The sequence below is a fragment of the Arachis hypogaea genome, chromosome 2 (assembly GCF_003086295.3).
Source record: "Arachis hypogaea cultivar Tifrunner chromosome 2, arahy.Tifrunner.gnm2.J5K5, whole genome shotgun sequence".
NCBI lineage: Eukaryota > Viridiplantae > Streptophyta > Magnoliopsida > Fabales > Fabaceae > Arachis > Arachis hypogaea.
Window position 1 is genome coordinate 12987304 of NC_092037.1, and position 18790 is coordinate 13006093.

An 18790-nucleotide genomic window follows, 5' to 3' on the forward strand; every position below is an offset into this window, starting at 1 on the left:
TCAATTTTGGGATCAAACTCGGCTAATCTAGAATCCAGTTGAGACCGAGTCATTCAACTTAGAAGTCATAGCTCATGCATTAAAGAAAATCTAAACTAAAAACAAACTAATGAAAGTAAGTAAACTATTCACAATATTCACATATTCACATAACCAATATTGAAGCACACATTGCAACCATATCAAAATTTGATCGAGGGGTTATTTGTCGGTATAAAACTATACTATGACATGATCTTTGTTGATAAAATCTAGATCAGGGATAATCTCTTCATCAAGTTTTTGGCGCCGTTGCCGGAAAATGATTTGCAATGTCTGCTTCAATATGGTTATGTGAATATGTGAATATTGTGAATATTTTATTTGCTTTCATTAGTTTGTTTTTAGTTTAGATTTTCTTCGATGCATGAGCTATGACTTCTAAGTTGAATGACTCGGTCTCAACTGGATCCTAACTTAGTCGAGTTTGTTCCCGAAATTGAAAGAACCTTACTTCATACTCAGCAAGCTAGACGTCGGTTGGATTATAGGGCTAGTGCTTCGGCCTCTCTTGAGGAACCTTCCGAAACACTAGACCAAACCAAGAGTGATCTAGAGTCCACATTCAACAAAGAAACTTTCTACTTCTCTGTTGGCACTACTGATATATCCTTGAATACTGCAGATGAAAACCACATGGCGGAGTCGCGTAGGATTACCTTGCATGAGCAAGGAGCACCAGATCTCATTCTTCAATCGTTGCAAGTTCGGTATCCGAATCTTGACCCTAATTTTGAGTTAAAGAATAGTCTGATTAACTTGCTGCCTAAGTACTATGGACTACCGGGCTAAGACCCCATTAGGCACTTGAGAGACTTTCAAGTGGCCTGCTCCACAACTAGGAGACATGGTGATTAAATCACGATCATGGTTTTTGCTTTTCCCTTCTCTCTTGAGGGGCAAGCTAAGGAATGGTTTTACTCTCAATTGGATGAAGTGGTGACTGAATTGGACCTATTGAGAAGAGAATTCTTGGATAAGTTTTTCCCTTTGGAGAAAACTGATTACATCCAGAAGGAGATTTCTGGTATCATGCAAAGAGACAAAGAGACGTTCTATGAATATTGGACTCGATTTAGGAGGTTGTTGGAATCTTATCCATATCATGGGTTAGATACTCATTTGCTCATTAGCTATTCACTGGATATCTCTGTGCACTGGATAAGAGATTGCTTACTGCCTTTAGTTGTGGCTCTCTTTCTAAGAACAACACGGCGGCGGAAGCATGAAGTTTGATCAATGATGTTGTCGAAGCTACCCAACATGTGAGAGTGAGGAACAATCCTCCCCAGAGTGTGGCAGAAACACCTTCTTTTGACTTGGCTTTGACTAAAGTGCTTGGAGAAATGACCACTCTCCTCAAAGAGATCCATGGGCAAAAGACATCTCAATCAATCCAAGCTGCACCTCAAATCCTCCAACTTGAAGGTCCTCTAAGAGTTTGTGGTGTGTGCTCTTGTACCTCACACTACACTAACCAATGCCCTCAAGTCCAAGGAGATTACACTCGTGGTAGCCAACAACTACAACAACCGTCCACCTTATCAACCTCAAAATCAAAGCAATTACTCCTATGGTAATAGCTCTAATCAAGGGTGGAGGGACAATACTCAAAGAAATAACCACAATTAAAGATGGAACCAAGGCAACTCATCTTCTCAATACCATAACCAACCTTCTCCCCAATACCACAACAAAACCTACCAAGCCAACCAAAACCACCATAATCAACCATACCAACACTCACAACAAAACAAAACCAATGACCATACATACTAACCACCTCACCAAAGACAACAAACCAATCAACCTCCTTCCTCTTCCACAAACCAAGGTGATGACTCTCACCGTGCATTCTACCAAGAACAAGAGAGGCTTAGGGTTATGATAGAGAAAAATGAAGAGAACACAAGGAATCTCAATACACAAGTTGGTAATATGAGTGCTCAAATGTCCTCTATAGCCGAGATGCTCTAAAGGTTGTCCCTACCTCCTACCAACAATACCAATACCACCCAAGCATCTAGCTCCTCTAGCCTTCCATCCCAACCCTTTCCTTCTCAACCCATTCTAAACTCAAGGGGTAGCATCAACGCAATTACCTTAAGAAGCGGTACAACATTTGAGGAGGTTAAGCCCAAACCTATTATTTTGACGGAGGATGTCTCCAATGTAGGAACTGAGGGAACAATGGAATTAAATGAGGATGAAAAGGAGGAGGTTACAAGAGAAGAAGAGGAACAATTGAAGGCCAAGGAACTGAAAAGGAAGAACAACTTGGAGGAACAAATTCCTATACCTTTTCCAACCGTGGGCAAGAAGGCCAAGAAGCAAGAGGAGCTTGATCCTAACATAGTGCAAATTTTCAAGAATATGGAGGTAACTATTCCACTCTTTGATGTCATACATCAAGTTCCGAAGTAAGCTAAATTCCTTAAGGATGTGTGCACTCACAAAGAGAATATTGGTGGACTAGGAATGAATGGTAATTCTATTTCTTCTATGATGGATTCCTTTCCTGAAAAATATAGTGATCCCGATCCTTGCTTGGCATCTTGTATGATTGGTTAGATTCAACTTAAGTATTGCATGTGTGGCTTAAGATTTTGTGTGAGTATCATGCCACTCTCGGTTTATGAGAAGTTGAACCTTGTACCGTTGAAGCGATCCGAGGATAGGTTTGTGGTAGCAGACAAGAGTGTAATTTTGGTTGTGGGGGTTACTGAAAATGTATTGGTGAGAATTCAGGACTTAATTTTTCTGGTGGATTTCCATAATCTAGAGACACCTCCCATTGATTCGGATAGACCGTCTTCTATCTTACTTGGAAAACCATTCTTGAAGACATCCCACTTTAAGTTGGATGCTTATTCTGGTGAATATTCATTTGATGCTAAAGGGGAGGTGGTGAAGTTCAAATCGGAAGAAACTATGAGGCAGCCCTTAGAGGTGCATTCCATTTTTGGTTGTGACATAGTTGAAGATGATGTAGTTGAAGTCTACTTCGAAAGTGATGATGAGATAAATGTCATTAAGGGATTGGGAATAAGAGAAATTGACAAAGAAGAGAAAAATGGTCCACAACCTCCATGCTATCAAGGAAACAAGGCACGCAATCACGATTCAATTAACAAGTGGAAGCATCTCCCTTTGAAAGATGCTCTAGCCAAAGGCAACAAGGAGAGCAAGGTGGATGACGTTGAGGATGTTCCAAAGAGATGAATTTTGAGCTCATGCACGTCCAACTTAGGGACGTTAGAGAAAAGTGTTATGTGGGAGACACCCCACCATGGTATGATCCTCCATCTTTCTTTGTTTTCATGTGAATACTTGCTTGGATTGGTTGATTTTTGTTAGTTTTAGGTCTTTTGATTCTTTGCATTCCTTTTATTTATGTGAATATTTGCTTTAGGAACTTTGTTTTGTTTGTTTAGAGTCTTAGAATGCAAAAATTGGTAGTATTATGTGTAGGGAAGCCTCTTGGGGGAGAGGAACAAAATTTATGTTCCCAGCACTATATACATACGCATTGCCCCAAATTTGGCCCAAGACGTGTAAGCATTCCTTGTATGCACATACATTACCCCTGGACAGAGAGTATCATATGCGTATGGGCCTTTCGCGTACGCGAATTTTATTGACCTTCAGCTTTGTATACGTACGCGACCTTTATGCATGTGTACGCATTGCTTGAATCTGGCCCAAGACGCGTATACATTCATTATATGCGTGCGCATTGGGGCCAGGTAGAGAGCACCTCACGCGTATGTGCTGTTTGCATAGGCGACTTATGCTCCCTATCCTTCTTTGATGCGTACGCGATTCTCTCTATGCGTACGCACAGATGAAACACGCATAGATGAAACATAAAAAAAGAAGCTAAATGTTGAAAGAGAATCAAAGATAGATGAACTACCCCGCGAGCTCCGAGCATTAGTGGATTCTCATATTGAGAGCCGCGGGTGGGGCTTCATGGATAGAGAGTTGACTGAAACAAACGCCTGGTAGGTGATAGAGTTTCATGCTAATTTTGATAACGTCAACCTCAAGTATGTCCTGGTTCGAGGCAAACAGATTCCTATCACTGAAGTGGCAATTGCTAAAATTCTCCAAATCCCACCCAAACTAAAAGGGAGATGTGCTTATGCTAAGGCTCAAGTGGACCGCCAGTTGGGTGCCTTAGACTGGGATAGGGTGCTGAAAAAGATAGCCATCCCTAACTCAGAATGGGTTATGAGTGTAGGAAAGGTGCCTAAGCCAATTGGTCTTCCGGTTAAACAGCTGACTTTTGATGCTCGGATATGGCAGTAACTTCTGACCAGCTTTGCCATTTCGACCACACATGAGACCACCATTACTTGGGAGACGGTCGTGCTGGTTTGGGCTGTCTTAGAAGGTGAACCGGTCAACTTACCCAAGATTATTAGGACCTCTATAAGGCGAGTACCGGTATCTCTTAAGCGGAAGGCAGCCTTTCTGGTCTTGATATCTGAGATGTCGGGAAAGCTGGACTTGAATGGGATCCAAATGACTACACACCGATTATACCCAACAAGGATTTGTTCATCCCTCATGGAGACTGGCTGAAGAATTACCCTGGTTGGGCTGATGGGAAGAAAAAAAAGAGAAAGGTAACTGATGGGAAATCAAGCCGTACAGCAACAGCACAGCCTTCTACATCAGCAGCACCACAGCCCCCTACCTCACAACCAGCAGCATCATCATCTTGTCTTGGTTGCTCTGCGACTCAATAGCTATGCCTCAAGATTTTGAAGCGGCTAGAGCGCTTGGAGAAGCGTGTGAATAGGAAATATGAGAACATCATGCTGTAGAATAGAGAATGGGACTCGATGGTGGAGACAATAGACACACCTGAGGAGCAATCAGAAGCAGATGATGCATCTTAGGGCAAGGGCGTTGAGGTATCTCCGCCACCTGAGCACGAGGCTGAGGCTGGAGCCATTGGTGTTGAGCTATCTCCACCATCCCAGCATCCTACTGATCAGCCCACATCACCACCTCAGGGAGCAGAGGGCGTTGAGGTATCTCTGCTGGTTCATATGTCCGTTGATCACCTCCACCATCAGCTGGTGAGTCTTGTGCCTCCTCCAGCTCATGATGCTGGGCCTCCTCCTCCTCAGAATGCTCGAATGGAATGTCCAGCTCAGGTTATGTCGAGGTTGCCGGAGAGGATGATCCTCCTCAAGTGAACAGAAGCTGAAAACTGAATCACAAAATAGCATATATATGAAGTGAATGGAAATATAAGATTGAACGAAAGCATGCATGAAAACCAATGTGAAAGTAAATGGGAGCAACTTCCAATCAATCAGACACATAACAGCCACTTGACTTGCTTGTTTATCAAAGATAAAAGGAAGAAAGGAGCATTGTTGCTATGCACAGAGAAAAAAACAGTTAAAAAGTTAATGTTAGTTGAAAAGGAAAAAAAGAGTCAAGAGTTAAGTGAAGAAAAAGAAAATGGTTAGTTAAAAAGAAAAAGGAAAGTTAAAAGTTATGTGAGAAAAAAGAAAATAGTTAGTTGAAAAAAGGAAAGAAAAGTTAAAAGTTAGGTGAGGAAAAAGAAAACAAAGGTAAAAAATTATGTGAGGAAAAAGAAAAAGTTAGTTGAAAAAGAAAAGAAAGGCAAAAGTTATGTGCATAGCAAAAACGTCCCTTAATTCTGAAAATTCCAACAAATTCCAAAACAAGCAAGTTCATGTTCAACTTCTCAACAATTCAAAATGCCAAAACAAGTAATGCACATGTATGTGTGGAGCACATAATCAAATGAATACTAATTACCCTCATTTGGCATAAGTTAAATCAATTTGGTGTTGACAAAGTTAAAACATTGAGAAACAAGTTAATCAAGGGACATTCAAACACCAAATTATAATGAAGCATAAAAGTCACAAGTTGAAATAAGAATTGAAAACCTCATGATCTATGTGACTTAATGTAAATTAGGTATGAATAAAATGAATCAAATCAGCCACATAGATTTAAAAACCTTCAAACTTGTGAGTTTATGCAAAAGAGGCTCCAATTCTCAAAATGTAACACCCTAACTACCAAAGCTCACGCTTCCGGTTGCCCAACTCTGATAGCTCGGACATTACGACGACACTTATACTATTTAATACTAAAATATGAGCCTGTTTAAAACTTTAAACCGCAATACCGCTCCCAAAAATACTTTTGCTATACAACGTACATCCATACATACCATACAACTTACATGAACTCATAAAGAGTACATCCATATATATACATATACATATAAATAATATTACAAGCATTATCTAATACAATTCCTATCCCTCTTACAGAATATATCAAGATAAAGGCGAGGGTACAATAAATAACAATCTAAAGCAATATAGAACATCACAACAACAATTAAATAAACTCTTCGTGACTTCAGCGCCCATATCCTGAAAGGGAAAAAATGTAGGGGGTGAGAACATCATCCTCGAAAGGGTTCTCAGTAGAGGGTTTTTGGGAATTACTGTAATAGGATACGTGAAGATAAACCGTACCAGTGATAAATAACTGACTTATGCCTCTTTTCAAAAAATAATGGTTTACAGTAAAAGAGAAAATCTGGAATCCTTTTCTGAAAAGAAACTGTTCATTTAAAACAATATTTTGAAAGCTTTTCAAAAGGTTCATCTATGCTAAACCAAAAATAGCCTTTCATACTATTCCAAATTAGAAACACAAAACTAAAACCAACCATCGATCCATCTCATTTCAACCACAGCCCTAAGCCCAAACAATCCAACCAACAACCAATCACCACAAACCAACAGAGTCCCAGTTGTAAACACAGATAGGAAGTTCAAGAACAAACAAACAGTTACAGCAGTAGAACAAGTAGCAGGTGATCACAAGTAATCACATAGGCAAACCAAGTACAATATGCACACCCAATAAATGTCACATAGATGCATATGATGCATGCCTGTCCCTAGTGGCTGATGATATCATCTGTCGGTTATAGAGCCAACCCGACAAGTCCTGGTAGCTAACCATTGGACTGTCCCTCTGTCGTGTCTCCCCAACTCGAGTTATACTCAATATAAACTTGATCATAATCATGATCCACATCCATCACCCTCACTGGTGAATATTTATGGGGGTGAGCTCATCCGGGGCTTTCACAGTGCCCGGCCACCCTGACGACATAGGGTCAAAAGAGCTTCGAGTCTCAACCTGTAGCACGTGATGGCTAGCCACTGCTTTCTCCCAGGAAAACTCTTATCTCTGGTAGTGGAAGTGCAACATTCACATTTATCAATGATTCAGCATATACATGCATTCAATCTCATCCATGGATCAACATCCATCTCAGCCATCCGGCTCACGGTTCAGTCCAAAACCAGCCAATATTCATATCATACACAGCCATTTCGGCTCACGGTTCAATCCAGAACCAACCAATATTTATAATCATACATAGCCATTCCGGCTCACAACAAAACAGCACTTCCACATTCAACATCATCGATTCATAAAATCGGCATTTAAGCCATAAATCACTTTTTCCCAAATAGTTTCACTTTGAAATCAAGTTTCAACTCTTTTTAGCCTTGACTTTAGAAATCTCGTTTTTCAAATCATCTCAGGCTCATAAGCCACTTTTACTCAAAGTAAGTTCCCCTTTTAAAAACAATGCCACTCTCGACATCCTCTTTCCACAACTTCCATAACCATGGCAAGTTAAAGATTCATTTTGAAACATTCAAAATCATCCATCTAACAAGGTGATTTAATAACAAAAGTTTCTCGGCAGAGTCTCAAGTTTTTAGGGGAGAATAACATAACTCATTCCGCCAAATTCATTTAAAATCATTAAAACATTGGCTTTTCGAATTGAGTAATAAAATAGGATCTAAGCCAATCCGAGTCATGTAATCAATTACTCTTTTCAAAGCCATTTCCTTTACTTAAACAAAATCGGCTTCAATTTCATAATTAAATATGAAGCGTTTCAAACTGCTAAGAGAATCATTTTTTGTTGTGTTAAACTAGAGTTCAAAGGGTACTCTGAATCTTATTCAAAACGTCAAAATAATGAAGTTCATCAATCGAAATCCAATTCCTTTTAAAATCACAAAAAAACTCTTCCAATTGACACTCTTTATGTTTAATAGAGAAAAACATAAACCCGTTTTACCTTTTAAAATAGCCCCAAGGCAAAATTCTCTTCCGAATAACTTGTACCCAAAAACATACTATTCTTCTTGAAAAACAAGGAGAAATCATGATTCTCTTTTTTCAATAATTCTTTCAAAGCATAGCTTCATCGCTTTCATAATCGTTCTAAGCAAAGATAATAAGAGAAGCCCTAAATTCACAATCCTCCGAGTAAATAGGAAAGGCATTAAACTCAAAATTTCCCAAATAACATTTCAAATAAAGCCTCAGATTTTATAGAAATTTCGGCACAATCTCCCCTAAAACTTGGACTTTGCCACCCGGTTTGGGTCCCAACTAAACCGTTCCTCAATCCCTTTCAACAGTCCAGAATCCAAAAATCAATTCAAAATCAAGCTAAATCCAACAGTCACCTCATTGGCATATCTCAAGGGAACCGTTTTAAAATCAAATCAATATCAACCGATTTAACTCATTTCTAAAGCTTTAAAGAAACGGTTCAATAACAAATCATTTGTCCAAAACCAAGTCAATTAAAGTAAAACAGGCTAAATTCAAAAGTGCATTCGACTTTTCAAATCATTAAAACAATTAACTCAACCCAAATCAATCCTCAGCGGATTAAACTCAGATTTCAAATCTTTAAAGAATCAACTTCAAAACATTACATTTCACAAGCCGCACAACAATTCAGCCAAATCAACATCCATAATCATTCGGGTCAATCAAATAATACATAAGGCAGATACAATCACCAAATACACAATATCTCACATCAGTATCCATATGTAATAATTTCAATACATAAAACATAGTGTTTGGAAAGTGCCCCTACCTCAAAACGCAATTCCATAGCCCAAAAGTCTCACAAAGTCCTCTCCGCCTCAACCCAAAACCAACTGCAGCCAGCAACTCGGCTCCACTTGCGTTTTCAACAATCTCACCAACTCTAATCGCAACACATAACAATCAGGACTCGATCCCACATTACCAAAACTCATATTCATTAACCAAGCACAACAAGGTACTAACGTGAGGCTTTCGAAATAGAGATACTCACTAAATTAACGAAACAAAACAGCCGCAATTCCAAATCGACTCGACAGCGGCTCCGTTAATAAATTCTGAATAACAGCAGCGGCCCGAATTTCTCATAATAGCAGCTGTACAACCACGCAGTATCAATACTCTTTCTGAAATCCAAAAAGGACAGAAACTGCAAATTAAAACCCTTACCGGCATACTTTTCCGGCGACGGCAGAAGTAGCCAGAAGCTTCGGCGGTGGTCCCTAAAGTCACAGAACCACTCCTGGTGGTCGAATCACAGAGATGCGCTCCCTTCTCCGGCAGTGACACCTACGGCGGCCTGAACCCCTTTTGTCGGCGGCGGTTTGGGCTTACCATCATCAACAGCAGCGAGCTCGGATGGTGGCAGCGGCATCCGGGTCAGATTCCAGAACCCATAAGTGGGAGCAGATTTGGCAGCGGGAGGAGGCACGAACGACGGCGGCGCTCAAGAGCTCCGGCGAGGACGCGTTCTGCCTCATCACTCCTCTTTCTCTCGCATGCAGTGGAAGCATCTTCGGTCGGGGTTTGGTGGTGGTGACACCCTCAGCCGCAGTGACACGCGTCGACAATGGCAGCTCGGCGGTGATGGGAAGGAGCGGCGAGTCCCTCTCCGCGCAACGCCGACTCCACGCTTTCTCTCTCTCTCTCGGTCTCACGCTCTCCTCTGGTCACGATGAGAATGAGCAGCAACTGACGGCGAGGCGCAGCGGTTGGACAGCAGTGCGAAGCTTCAGGGACATCGACGTGAATGGCATCTTGCAGTGCTGACGGCGACAATGCGACGGCGGCGGTGGAGCCCAGCACGAATCTCCTTCCTCTCCTCCTCTCTCCATCCGCAACTCAGCCTCTCTCTCTGGTCCGTTTCTCTTGTTTATTTCTCCTACTATTGTTGCACATTGAATTGGAGAAAGGGGGGAAAAGGTGTGTTGCTTGCTGCTGGGTGAGGAAAGCTATGCGTGGGTGTCTGTTTGGGAAGGAGGAGTTGCAGCTGCTGAGGGGAGAAGAAAGGTAGCGGCTGCTGGGTATAGGATTAGGGTTTCATTTTTGAAACTTAGGGTTAGGGGTATTTTAGTAATTTCACTTAAAAATAGGTATAATGTAGTAATTAGAAATAAATTCTAATTCAACAATAATAGTGCATAAAATACTATTTGTTCATCAATTTTACACTTTATTTTCAATAAAATGTCCAAATCCAAAATTTAGAAATAATATAATTAATTTCTCTATTTTCTAAAATAGCAATATCAATATATTAAAATATTAATTATTTAGTCTATATAATATAAAATCCTTATTATTCCATAACTATCAACTTTATAATTTAAATACAGAAAATAATCCAATAATTATAAAATTGGATAAAGATCATAACTCGTCTCAAATTCAATAAATCAAAACTTGCCTTAATAATCTTTAATAAAATAATTTCCGAAATTAAGGCTATAAATAACCATATGATTTGAGACTTGATCATAATAAGACTTTTCAAAAGTTTTGGGTCTTACACAAAAGAATTTCAAGTTTATGATCAATTGAAAAATCAATTAAGGCTATGTGATACTTATGGATAACACACAATTTAAAACAAGCAAAGAAGTTCAAAAATTGACCAAAACTTGTAAGGAAGCCCTTGAGAAAATTTCCAAAACCATTTAGAAAACAAGATTCTTTTTGACACAGAAATCCGTCAAATAGAATCTTGTTGCACCAAATAAAACAATGTCATTTAATGAAACAAGGTTAAGAAAAATCCTGCAGCATTTTAGCAGTAAATTCGCCTATTTTCCAATATTGCTCAATCAAACCAAGATTCATATGAATCTATGAACACTAAACACACAAAAATCACATGTGAATTCATATGAAATAAACAAATAAGCCAACATACAGCAGCAAATAGCAATGCACAATTAAGCCATAACCAATTAAGCAACAAGCAGCATGCTTTCTTTGAACAATGAACAAAAATAATGGCTTAAAACACAGTACCAAAACAGCACAATGAACAAAAGTAATGGATTCAGGCAGTATTCCATTTGTTGAATTCAACAACCAATTACAAGTAAGCAATAAGAATTCAACAATTACACCCAACTGAATCCAACAACAAAGGTCACATTGAAACAAGAACTCAGTAGCAATAACAACTTAAATTCATACATTGAGCAAAAATCATCACTGCACAAGCAACCATTAACAATATTTAGCAGCTTTCACTCCAAACCGCCATGAACAAAAGCACAGCAGCAAGAGACAGGGGTGCAGCAGAATCAGACAAGCCAATTTAGCACTGGGCAAATCAATGAAACAACAACATTTCCAAACAGCAGCATTAATCAAAACAAACCTAAATTCACTATTCAGCTCAGATTCTCTAACCACCTAATCAACTAAGCTAAACTAATCTAACTAAACTAACTAAACAAATTGAATTAACAACCTGTAACATACTAAACAGAATAAACAGAAGAGAAAATAATTGAGACCTGGGAAGCAGAAAATTAGAGCAGGGAAGGAGAAGGAAATGTGGTGGTGAGGAATGGGCGGAGCAACTCAACTGGCCTGGTTGTGGCGCTGGCGACGTGGCAGCGGTTAGGACGCAATGAAATGGAAATAGAGGTTTTGCCCTGTTCTAACCTTCGAAGATAGTGGGAGGAGTGATAGAGCACAGGGAAGGGGAAAGGGCTTCGCATGAAGGGAAGCGGCCTGGACGCCGCAGCGGCGCTGGGTTGGGTCGCCATGGCTCCTCAATGGTGGAGGCTACAGGTCAGTGGTTCGGCCCTGGGGAGGTTGGTTCACGATGGTGGTTCGACGCTGAGAGGGGATGCGAAGGGGTGAAGAGGGTAGAGAGTCGTGGGGGTAGTTGGCTGGGTTAGGGTTCGGATAGGGGGTGGTGACAGGTTGGGACGCCGATAAGGGTGCAGTGGCGAAGGTTGGGTGGCAACGCCGTCACTAAGGGGCGCGGCGGCTGTTCGGTGGCAGAGGAGAGGGGAGTGGGGCAAGGGGACAGAGAAGAGATGAGAGAAGAGGAAGACGAAACGGGATAGGGGAAAGGTGGTCGCGGTGGCTCGCTGGCGATTAAGGTTGCTGGTGGCACTGTGGTGGTGGGCTTGGTTCGGTGGTTTTGCGAGTGAGATGGAGAGAGAGGAGAAGAGGGTTGGTGTGGTTGAGGAGGACAGAGAGCACGCGAAGGGGAGAAGGAAGAAGAGGGTCGCGGTGGCTCGTCGACGGCACGATGGGTTCTGGGTCGCGGTTGTGACGGTTGCGATTCTGAGAAGGCGGCGGTGGATGGAGGGTGGTGGCGGAGACGGGTGGGCGCTGATGGAGATTTGAAATAGAAGAAGAGAAGAGGAGTGAACGTTGGGGAAGAAAGGTGCTGTGACGCAAAGAAGAGGGGGTTTGTTTTGCCATCGTGCGTAGACACCAATGTACGCACGGATGGGAAATACGCCATTATCCGTATACAACATGTTGTGCAAAGGCTGCGTGGACATGGCGTGTATGAGACTGTGCGTACGCACTAGGCCTGTACGTACGCACGAAGTGATTTTTTTTAAATAGAATTTTACCCAACATTTAAATATGTATATAATTAAGAAATTAATAAAAATATGCTAACTATTTACATTAAATTTTTAAATTTATCCAAAATTTTATCTTCTAAATTAAAATTATTAGATTATTCAAAATACTTGTAATATACACAAACAAAAATCTACCTAAAACTATTTTAACCATTCAAAAACTAATTAAAAATTTTAAACATACAACTCAAGTAAAAAAGACAATTTAAACAAGATTACTAATTATTCACATATGCATTTTAAAACAAAAATTTATTAAAGCAAGCTAACAACCAAGAGATATATTTGCAAGCAAAAATAAGTAACTAATCAAAAACAAACTATTCACATATTAACAATAGCCAACAATGTAACATCATTGCAAATTCTTGACAACGGCATCAAAAAATTGATGTGAGAATTATTGTTAATCTAGAATTTCACCAAAAAGAATTTCTTCATTGCAAGCATAGTCTAGACCAATAATTAACTCTCAATAAAAATTTAAAATAAAGAATTGTCACAATTCAAATCAAAATAACCGGAAATTTTAAATCTCTGGTTATTCTCCCTAGAAATGCAATTAAGTGTCATATTATTGACTATGAGAAAATTGAGGATTTTGGTTGAAATAAGCAAAAAATGTAAATTGCAAAAAATTAAACAAGCATGCAAGGAATTAAATGAAAAGCAATTAAAGTAACAAAAATAAAAATTAAATGGCAAAAAGAACTCTTGGCAAGGGTTGGGAATTAAAGATTCCTATCATAATCATAGACCACAAACATGATAATTGCTAAGAATTAGAGAATAAGTCAAAAGGGCATAATTGATCTCAATCCACAAGTCCTAATCAGCTCACTAATTAACTTAGTGAAAGACTAGCGTTAGTGGAAACCAAACCAACTAACAATCCTAATCACAATATCGAATGAACATCTATGACTCAAGTTCACCTAATTATCCAATTCCAAGCCAAGAAGGTGAAAAACTATACAAAAACTATAAAAGACATTTTATCAAATACGTAGCATGCATAAAAGAAGAAAGTATCATAAAATGCAATAAAAATAAATTCTATAACTACCAAGTATATGAGAATGATAATAGAAACTTAACAAACATTAAAGAAAGATAAAATATCAAAATTGCATTAATGAAACCAAAATTAACAAGTGTTCATAAACTAAAAGTAGCAAAATTGAAAAAGTAACAAAATAAATAAAGAAGATCAAGACAAAAAAATATAGAAACATAAATGAAACTACATTAAAACAAGAATTAAAATCTAAAATTAAAAAGAAATTAAGACAAAAACCTTAAATTCTAGAGAGAAAGGGGATAACTCTCCTCATCTGAAATTTCTTTTAATAGTTTTTCATTCATTTGATTTATTATCATTCTTGGAATCTTATTGATAATATTTTTGAAATTCTGCTTTCTTGTTGAGTTGAAAAGGCTCTGAAAATAGTTTTCAATATATTCCATTATTTTCTCTTTACCATTTAGCCATTTTGTCCCATATTATCTTTTAATTTCTCTATTCAGTTCTTGTCACTTCTTTGAATAGTAGTCGTGTGAGAAAATATCGTGTTCTTATCGCCTCATCTTAGCCACTTTATTCTCACTCGCTGCTCTCAGTATTTTTCCTCTTACTTTTCGATCTATAATTTCGCTATCCCTTCCTTTAATTCTAGAATCTTTTTCTGCTGTCCTTTTGAAATTTCTAATGTTTGCAATCTTCTAAGTTACTCTTTCATTATTTGAATTTCTTTATCTGTTCTTTTGAAGGTTATCTTGCTCCATCTCTTGAGTTTCTCTTTATAGTTTTTAATTTTTTCCGTCACCTAACTTCAATTATCTCCATTTGGTCCTCGCTCCCTATTCCAGCCTTCGCTAACTACTCTCTCACAATCTTTATGATCGATCCAATATGGTTCATACTTGAAGCTCCTCCCAAATTTGCATTTCGTCTCTAAATTCAGAATAATTGAGCAGTGGTCTGAACTTATAGTAGGTATCGCTGTCAAAGAGGATTTTTGGAACATTCTTCTCCATTTTCAATTGGCCAACGCTCTATTTATTCTCTTCCTAGTAATCACAACATTCTTCGAGTTGCTAAACCAAATAAATCTACCTCTTTTTAACTTTAAATCCATGAGAGCATTAGCATTAACTAAATTTCTGAACTCTTTTATCTGATTTTGTGGCTTCGAATACAGTCCCATCTTCTCCTCTTGTACTAATACATCATTAAAATTTCTGATAAACAGTTGGGACATGCCCTTTGATTATTACTTGTTATTATATCTTTCCACAATTTCTTCCTTCTCCTAAAAACAAGATTACCGTATACAAAATTACAATACCTTATATTTCCTTTTTTATTTTCAATACGAGGTTTAATGTAATTGTCACATCAAAAATAAACATTAACATTATATATTGCATTCCAAAATGAGTAAAGATCACCGGAAAATTCTGGGCCTCAATGCAAAAAGCTTAATCAAAATGTAGCCTTTTTCTAATTTTCATGATAGTCTTTTCTTTTGCTTTAGTTTCTATTACAAATACTGTAGCTGGCATTTATCTGTTTGTACAGATTCTGAAGTTTTAAAATTGTTGTGGGAGTCACGAACCCGAGACAATTCTAACTTATCACACTTATGGTTGAGTTGGGGCATGTTTAGGCCCGCCTCCTCAACCATAGAGTCTTCTATAACAATTTCTCTAGTCTGCATTCTTCGTGCCATCATTTCTGATGCTTATTTCTCTAATTCTGCCTTGTCTTTCTTTCTTGTCTTGTGACTCACTCCCTTTTCACCCTATTCCAATTCTATTCACTGTGCAGCATTCTCATCTTCTCTTTTTTTTAGGCTATCCTTAATGTATCACACTAATTCTAACTCACTCTCCTTTGTTATAATAAGTGACTGATTATCCTCGTTATTCTCTATCTCTTTCTCCTTAACCAATTCCACAAAGTATAGATCTCCATTAGTTGACATTTATACTTGTCTTCCTTGCGCCATTGTTGCTGATTTTTTAAAACTCTTGTGCTTCTAGCACACTTTTTTCTTTTTTCTTGGTGTCTTCTTTCTACTTCATTTTTTACTAAGGCTCTTTCTTGTTTTTTTGTTGGTCCTCCTTACTGCGTTCAGTTTCTTGGACTCCCTTGCCGCACTGCTTCTTTAGCATTTCTTCAATAGTTAGTCTTTTCTCATTAGTCTGGTTTATCTTTTCTTAGGTCTCTTTATATTTCTTGTATATCATGCTTCTCTTTTTTGCAACATAATTCTTACTTGGACTAGATTTTTCTCTTATAATAATACCTTTTTTCTCCTTAGTTATTTGGTACATTAAGCTTTTCATTGTATCAATTTGACCGAATGACTTATTAGGTTGTATATTATTTTTTATTGGATCTATTATTTCTTCATTCATTTCCTTGCTTTTATATTTGTTCTCTCTAAACTTCTGAGTATTCGTGCCCTGATTTGTTTTATCCCCCAATATCTCTCTTCTGACAAAGAAGATCTCCTCAATCTTCTCTCCTACTTGAGTCCAATCACCTAATTCCAAGCCAGCAGGATTTACATCACCAATCAGCTCTTTTAAATTAGCCCTTTTATTTTGATCTAGATTTTTTTGCATTGCCACTTGTCTATTTCCTAATCGATCTTGTGTACCAACTGTTCTGCCTACGGATTTTGTTGAGATACTAGCATGATAACTTCTTTTTCACCCTTGACTAGACTTTCCTTCTCTCTCTTAGTGCCTTCTTTGCTATGTCCCCTTATGTTAACTTTTCTCACGCACCTCCCATAACTCTTCCATCCAATTGTTTTGTTATTCTCTATGTCTTCTAATCCCAACCTTTTTTGCCTCAACATCTATGTACTTTAAGTCTGGAGTAGTGAGCTCTAGATCATATCTAGACATACTGGGATTAACTTTAATTTGGACATAACCATCTTCTCAACACAGGTCTTTTTATCATGGCCAATCATCTCACACTTATAGCAATAATCATATAATTTTTCATATTTTAACAAAGTTCGTAAATAACTTCCATTATATTTTTTGAATCAAAATTCAATGTTTAATGAAAGTTGAATATTTATCTCAATTTTAATTTTCGAAAAGTGTCTAAACATAATCTCTTCAACAAAAAGATCTTCTGCATTTATAACTCTTTTCAATATATTTCTTATTTTTTTAGCATTACTTTTATTGATTTTATCATATGGTAGTCCATATATTCGAATCCAAATAAAAGCTGATTGTAATTTACTTCATCAATAGATAAATTCAAATTCTAATACTGAAGATTCTGTGGTCTTCTATTTTTTTATGGTCCACTATTATATGCTCTACTTCTTTATCTTGACTTTTAAAATTCCAAATAAAAGATTTAGATCCAGCATTACTGATCACCACCCTTTGTAGATCACCTCATATTTAAGAAATGGTCTTTCATACTTAAGTCATGTTGAGTGCTTTACCTGTAAGTACTCTGCCAACCAATTCCTGATTGGAAGCAGCTTTCTATTGAACGGGAGCTCATCAAAATGAATCACATCTTCTCCTATGCCTTCAAAACTTGTATCTTTCATGATGGCTGTTAGTACTCTCGTTAAAAGATGATGAACTCTGATATTTGTTGAGAGTATGAGTTTAGTATACTAATGAGATCAAAGCTTCGCTTATCGTTCAAGATAAACTCCACTGCTGGAGATTTGAAGCTCCACTATTGGAGAAGTCTCTCGAAGGTGTCTTTCATTGGTCATAAATAGCTATTTCTAACTTAATTTAACTTGAACCAAGTTAGCTTCAGTAGCTTCTTGTGTTGTAAGTTGCAACTTACGAATTTAATGTGCGTTCCATGTGATTATTATAGTCCCAACATTTTCAATTATTGGGCTACATGATATTGTGGGCTTACCTTAAATTAAATCCATTCATGAAGTTGGCCAATACTTAAAAACACATATATCTTTATTTTCTTATTCAAAATTTTAGAGGTCACTGACCCAAAAAAAATTAAAAGATTTTAGAGGTCGAACAACTTTCGTACAACAGTCGATTGATGATCAATTTTTTTATATTTTATCAATTTTTATATACACACATAATATGCATATACCTATAGAGCAAGACACTTTGTTGAGTTATTACTTTTATGTTTCAGATATATTTTAGACACAATATTTATCAATATTTGTTCGATATGTATGTCTTCTTTATTTAATTGTATCTTAATAAAAAATAAAATAAAATTTTTTTATGTTAGGACATATTTAAATACTATCATGTGTCAGCGTGTCTAATCTTATTTTTAATATATATTCTTGAAATAAGTTCAAAAATATTATGTATTATTATTTATCGAAACAAAAATATTTTAAATATTTTATATAATTAAAAAAGACATTAAACAATTAATTTATATTTTTATATCGATAAAAAATATTAAAATACTATTACATTTCATCTAAAAATTAATTTATATTTATATATATGTTGTGTTCATGTATCTTATAAAAATTTAAAATTTTTATGTTTGTTTATCCCGTATTGCGTCGTATTCTGTATCCATGTCAGTTGTCCGTATACCGTAGGCTTACATTAAACCTCGCAAAATTAAAAAATAATTAGCTAATAAATTAATTATTATTCAAAGAAATTAGAAAAGTTAAATTTTATAGTTTAGAGAAATATACATCACTAAAATACGAATTTTAACATTAATTTTAAAAATTTTGACCCAAAAATAAATCAACAGACCGAATTAATTGGACTGGACTCAAACTGGGTCCAAAGCCCATATATAAAGACCAATATCCAGCCACTTAACCTCATTTTCATGCTCCAAACTAAATGACAGTGAGGGATGGTGAATTGGGAAGGAAAACCCCAAACCCTCGTCTAACATTTCAAATTTTTGTAACTTT

General features: G+C 37.3%; 1 long non-coding RNA gene across 1 annotated transcript; it reads right to left on the reverse strand.

Annotated features, from left to right (window-relative positions):
* Nucleotides 1-6238: 6238 nt before the first annotated feature.
* Nucleotides 6239-10323, reverse strand: LOC140178382 (uncharacterized). The gene is made up of 4 exons (XR_011871515.1): nt 9439-10323; nt 9263-9365; nt 9038-9151; nt 6239-6476 (listed from the first exon to the last, which is right to left on the reverse strand). It is a non-coding gene; the product is annotated as an uncharacterized lncRNA (long non-coding RNA).
* Between the last annotated feature and the right edge of the window lie 8467 nt (nt 10324-18790).